Below are 6,670 nucleotides of genomic sequence, written 5' to 3'. Positions count from 1 at the left end.
AGAAGAGCCAGCTCCTCCAGTCCAGATTCTAGACTGGGAGAGTAAAAGGTGTTAAAGAAACCATGAATGTAAAAACTGAAAAACCAAGTCCAAATAGAGGTGGGGGGGTACATCTATTGTCTGCCACATAAAATGCTGTTTTGGCACCTCTCCCTGGAAGGTTTTATAACACATCAAAGCTCCAATCTTCCTAATACAATCAACACCTAATTTAATGACATCATTGTGGATTATAATAAACTGATTATGCTGATTGGAGCAACATTCCAGAGGATATATTCTCGAAGGATGATTTACAAGTTATTCTGAATTGAGAAAGCCAGTTGGATGACTGGTGAAACGTCTTCAAGGAGAAAAAAACACAGCAAGTCACTTATTTCTATAGATATACCATGACCTGGAAGAATGAGAGTCTTTACAAACATATTGGCACCTGAGTGCAAGTCAAAGTTAGTAGTGTTTGATACACAGCAAAGAGGTTGATGTATGCAGCAGAATGTAAGTTATGGTCATACAGAAGTACCGTATATACTCGCGTATAAGCCGAGTTTTTCAGCACCCAAAATGTGCTGAAAAACTCAAACTCGGCTTATACGCGGGTCATACCTCTGCTCTTCCCTCTGTCCTTCCCTCTGTCACCTCTGCCCCAGCCGGACTGCCTGTGACTGCCTGTGTCGCCGCCCGGAGCAGGTCCAGGAGCTCCGGGCGGCGCGTCCTTCCCTGCCGGCGTTCGCTTTCAAAATGGCGGCGCCCATGGCCGCCACGTGGGTAGCGGCGCCGGCCGCTACCCACGTGGCGGCCATGGGCGCCGCCATTTTGAAAGCGAACGCCGGCAGGGAAGGACGCGCCGCCCGGAGCTCCTGGACCTGCTCCGGGCGGCGACACAGGCAGTCACAGGCAGTCCGGCTGGGGCAGAGGTGACAGAGGGAAGGACAGAGGGAAGAGCAGAGGTGACAGAGGGAAGAGCAGAGGTGACAGAGGGAAGGACAGAGGGAAGAGCAGCCAGGGTGGGGAGAGCGACAGATGGGGGGGGAAGTGGCAGAGGGAAGCAAACATGAAATAGGGGTGGCAGAGGGAAGCAAACATGAAATCCGGTCGGCGACACAGTCAGTCACAGACAGTAACAGGTACCTGCCCAGTGTCCCCCAATTGTTGCGGCTGGGTCACATTCACATTTTGAAATCTGACATGGGGCCCCTAGGCTTATACACGAGTCAATACATTTTTCCAGTTTTCTTAGGTAAATTAGGTACCTCGGCTTATACACGGGTCGGCTTATACACGAGTATATACGGTAACAAGTCAGACAGTTTTCACACACACACTCTTTTTCTGAAGTGTAAGATTTTGAAACTAATCAATCTGTCTCTTGTCTAGATAAGGTAGCTGTGGGCACTTTCAGTGGCTTCTTCCAAGATATCCTCTGAGATTGTAGGTAAAGCCCTTTGCCAATTCCGATGGGCCAATTGGAAGGGAGAGACCTTCGCCTCGTGTTACTGATATGAAATTTGTTGTAAATTGGGTTGTACCCATTGAATTGGGCTTTAAATGCACGTTTCAGTTGCATGTGCCTTAAGGGGTCTATAGGAGTACCTGGTGTACCTGGGTAGGAAAGGCTCCTTGTTCCATCAGGTCTCCTAATTTTTTGATCTGCATATTGGGCCATTAAATAAAATCTGGGAAGTAGTGGAGATGGGGAAGATGTGAATTGTGGGGTATGTGGGGATAAAATATATGGGGTTACTTTGTTCACCTTTTGGTATTATAGTTGGGGCGTTTCTGAAGAAGTATAGGAACTTTGGGAGATAGATCATTTTAAAAATGTTCATTTTCCCCCACATGGTAAGTGGAAGTTTCTGCCATTGGACATTGATTGCCGTGAGGAGTCAACCGGGGGCAATAGATCAACAACAAAAACAAAAAGAAACACAGCAACAAGCGCTACGGATTGCTAATGTGAGTGATGATATCCCTGAATGCAATGTTCTAAATTTGTCCAAATATAAGTTAACAGATGGGGAGATGAAGGTGCTGAATTATGGTCTAAATTTTGTACCCGACCATGATATGGAGACTTCTGACACTGTGCTTGAGATTAATAATTTTGTACGTAAATTGACACTGATGAGACACTTTAACACTGTTTTCTCTGACTCTGATGGATATCACGATCAGTGTTTAGACGTCTCCCCCTCTCAAGAGAGTGAGACCGGGATATCTCGGGATATACTTAAGAATGATCATAATCCCAGACATACGAATGGTTTGTTATCCTTTAGGGAGAGGTGTACCCTGAATACTTTGGAGGATTTACTGGTCGAGTCTAATAATTCAACTAATGTGGATGTCCCTACTGTACACACTGATTTGGGAAATAAATCCAGCTTTTATCCCATACATAGTAGGGGCATCTATATAGATAAATTTCGAAAATTGGTCAGTGATGAATTGTCCTAATTTAAGTATGGGGGTAGTTCCGAATCTAATAATTTGAGCAATCAGGAGCGGAACGCTATCTCTACTTTAAGATCAAATAAGATGATAGTTATAAAAAATGCAGATAAGGGAAACTCAGTGGTTGTATTGGATGCAGATTATTATAAAATGGAGGCTATTAGACAATTGAGCGATAGGGAGACCTATGAGCCTTTGGCCCATGACCCCACCAGTACTTTTGGAACTAGGTTAAGCTCTCTTTTGGACTGGGCCAAATGAGTCAATTTTGACTGATAAAGAGTTCAAGTATCTAAATTGCACTGCTCCGGTTATTTATTTTTTTTCAATTTTTCACTGGTTGCCCACAGTTCATAAGTCTATCACCAATGTGAATGGTAGACCGATAGTCTCTGGTATAGGGTCTTTAAACGAGCATTTGTCCGAATATGTGGATAGTCTTCTACTTCCTATGGTTTTTGAGCTACCCGTTTCTTGCGGGACAGTTTAGACTGCATTAATAAAATACAGCAGATGACATGGAACCCTTCCTACATGTGGATCACCATGGATGTAGCCTCTTTGTATTCTTCCATTGAACATACACGGGGCTTCAAATTCTGGCTGGAACATTTCAATTTCTATCCAGATGTTCAGAATGATTTTTTGATACAGGCCTTGCAATATCTCCTTAACAGTAATTATTTCATGTTCAATGGTTCCCATTATCTCCAGAAGCGAGGGATGGCTATGGGGGCGCGGTTTGCACCCTCATATGCCAAACTTTTTATGGGGTACTTGGAACGCCTTTTTATTTATGATGAACATAATCCATTTCGATCCCATATAATCTGTTTTTTTAGATATATCGACTATCTGATCTTGATTTGGGATGGTGATTCACTTTTACCAGCGAACACAGCCCCACCACTATGTCCTTTTTGGACATTAATTTTATCATTGAGCGCAATAAGATCCTTACGGATTTATTTCGCAAACCTATTACCAGAAATACCCTTCTGCATGCTGCTAGCTGTCATCCCACCAATGTGTTGCAGGGTGTCCCAGTGGGTCAGTTCCTGCGTTTACGCAGGATCTGTATCACCTGGGACTCCTTCAACCAACAAGCTATGCAGCTATGGGATAGATTTATACAGCGTGCGTATAAATTCTGGGATGTCAAAAATGAATATGATAGAGCTGTGGGAGCTAATCGACATGATCTTTTGGTGTCCAAAAAGTAGAATAATATACAGGACAGATCCAACAATAGAATTAAAGGGGAACTATCGCGAAAATCTAATTTTCCCAGTGGATACATAGGATAAAAATAACAATATTTTCAAATATATTCATTTAACAGAAATGTTTACTTTTTGAAAGGCATTCAATAATATTACAGTGAGTTAGAATGCTTTCTCTGAGAGCCAGTTCAAGCAATTGCTAAATGAGAGTGGCTATACCCCAACTGTGATGTCACGTAGCAACTAGCAAAGTCCCACCCTCTTCATGCTGAATTCAAAGCATCCACACACCAACTGCATTCTCTGGAATTCTATAGTTTGAAAATGTTGATTTTATTGGCAGAATGAGGTTTTTGCATACTCCCAGATCAAAGCCTGCCACTCCTATCTCTCTCACACTCACCCCTGCCACTTATATCTCACTCACACTCACCCCTGCCATGCTTACCTTCTACTCTCACCCCAGCCACTCCTATCTCTCTCACACTCACCCCAGCCACTCCTATCTCTCTCACACTCACCCCAGCCACTCCTATCTCACTCACCCAGCCACTCCTATCTCTCTCACACTCACCCCAGCCACTCCTATCTCTTTCACACTCACCCCAGCCACTCCTATCTCACTCACACTCACCCTGCCACTCCTATCTCTCTCACACTCACCACTGCCACTCCTCTCTCACACTCACCCCAGCCACCCCTATCTCTTTCACACTCAACCCAGCCACTAATATCTCACTCACCCCTGCCACTCCTATCTCTCACACTCACCCCAGCCACTAATATCTCTCTCACACTCACCCCTGCCACTTCTATCTCTCTCGCACTCACCCCTGCCACTCATCTCTCACACTCACCCCTGCCATGCTTACCCTCTACTCTCACTCACCGCAGCCACTTCTCTCTCACACTCACCCCAGACACTCCTATCTCTCTCACACAAACCCCTGCCATGCTTAGCTTCTACTCTCACACTCACCCCAGCCACTCCTTTCTCTCTCACACTCACCCCTGCCACTCCTATCTCTCTTACACTCACCCTTGCCATGCTTACCTTCTACTCTTACACTCACCCCAGCCACTCCTATCTCTCTCATACTCACCCCAGCCACTCCTTTCTCTCTCACACTCACCCCTGCCACTCCTATCTCTCTTACACTCACCCTTGCCATGCTTACCTTCTACTCTCACACTCACCCCTGCCACTCCTATCTCTCTCATACTCACCCCAATTGACTCCAAGCAGGTTCTAGGAGGTCCACCACAGGCTAAAACAGCAATTCGGCAGGTTTTAGATGGTGAATTGTTCAAGTCAAAGTTTTTAAAGAGACAGCACATGATAAATTTCGATATTCGAAAAGATACATTTTTTCAAATTCTAATAATCCTGTTCAATAGTCGAAGTACACAAAAATAGCTAAAAATATGAATTTTTTTTACTTTGAATTTTTACTTCAACCCTTGATAAATCTGCCCCTGCTCACTTTAGGGGCATTTTCTGAGGAGAAACCTTTAGTTTACCTAGGAAAACTATACATTGTTTTTTTCTGTAGAAAATAAGCTTTCTAAATCTGAGTTTTCATGTATTTCCACCTCTTTTTTGAAAAATACAAATTCTGATGATTCCAAAATGGGTAACTATATCTCTCTACTCCTAACTACCAAACATCAATGTGGTTCTTATAAAAATGTATTAAAATTCTGAAAAATCACTTCAAAGGTTTTATTTTTCTGCTTTGCATATCCCACACTGTATTAGGTACCCTGAATATAATTGCCAGGGGTCCACTGAACAGTTTGATGCCCGTTGTGCATAGGTTTACCAAAGTATCTGGCATTTAGATGCCCCAAAATTAAGTTAGTGCATACACTCAGTGGCGGACCAAGCTAGCAGGGTGCCCTAGGCAGCCCTGCCGGCTACGTCGCCTCCCCCCTAGTGCGCGCACATGAACATGAACGTGCATGCACAGGAGAGCGCATTCATGTTCAGATGACAGCAGCAAAGCTGTAATAGCTGCCGAGCTGAGGGAAACAACAGCCCAAACTAGGGGATGGCAGTAGAAGAGGTACTTACCTGGCACCCCTTTACTTTTGCGCCATAGGCATGTGCCTCTTCCTACTCCTAGTTCCAGCCCTGCATACACTGCCTGATTAATGTTTGGTAAAAGTGGCAAATACGTAAGTCATCCCAAGAAAACATCATATTTTTAGAAAAAACACATTCTGACAAATCTAAAATAGGTAAATGTATCTTTGTATGGCAAAGCAGCCCTAAGTACTACCCTAAACTTTGTTTTTTATATAATTTCTGTAAATCATCACAAAGTTTGCATTTTACCCCATTATATACCTACATTTGTAACTTACCAGCATACGGCATCCTAAATATGAATGCCAGGGGTCTACTGAATAGTTTGATACCTTAATTCATAGATTTACCAAACCACCAAATTCAAATAGTACATATGAATTTTCACGACACTCTTGACTGTTACAATATAAGCACCTGACACGTGTATTACCCTAGAAAACCATATATTTTCCGAAAGTACACATTCCGACTAATCCAAAATGGGTAAATATGTCTTTCTACTGCAAACTACCAAGCTGCAAAGTTATGCTAAACATAATGCCTTTTATTTAATTTCCGAAAATCATCACAAAGCTTGCATTCTACCCCATTTTTTACCCCACATTTTGTAACGTATCAGCATAGGGTCTGAACTACATGGTACAAAGAACAGTGGTAAATGCTATATAATCATAAAAACCAATAAAACCACAAAAATCAATGCTTTTTTTTTTTTTGGCTGGTGTAATCTGCAGTCTTAGTCACTATTGACTATTTTAGCATGGCCAAATATGTTTTACGGAAACAAACAAGCGAACAACACATATGCAGAGCTGAAAATGCAATAAAATAGCTTAACATGCAATAAAATGGCTAGAAATGCACCAAAATTGCAATACCATCCCTAAAATAGCATACAAAA

The sequence above is a fragment of the Xenopus laevis genome, chromosome 1S, assembly GCF_017654675.1.
Source record: "Xenopus laevis strain J_2021 chromosome 1S, Xenopus_laevis_v10.1, whole genome shotgun sequence".
Taxonomy (NCBI): Eukaryota; Metazoa; Chordata; class Amphibia; order Anura; family Pipidae; genus Xenopus; species Xenopus laevis.
Note: the sequence above shows the minus strand (reverse complement) of the source record.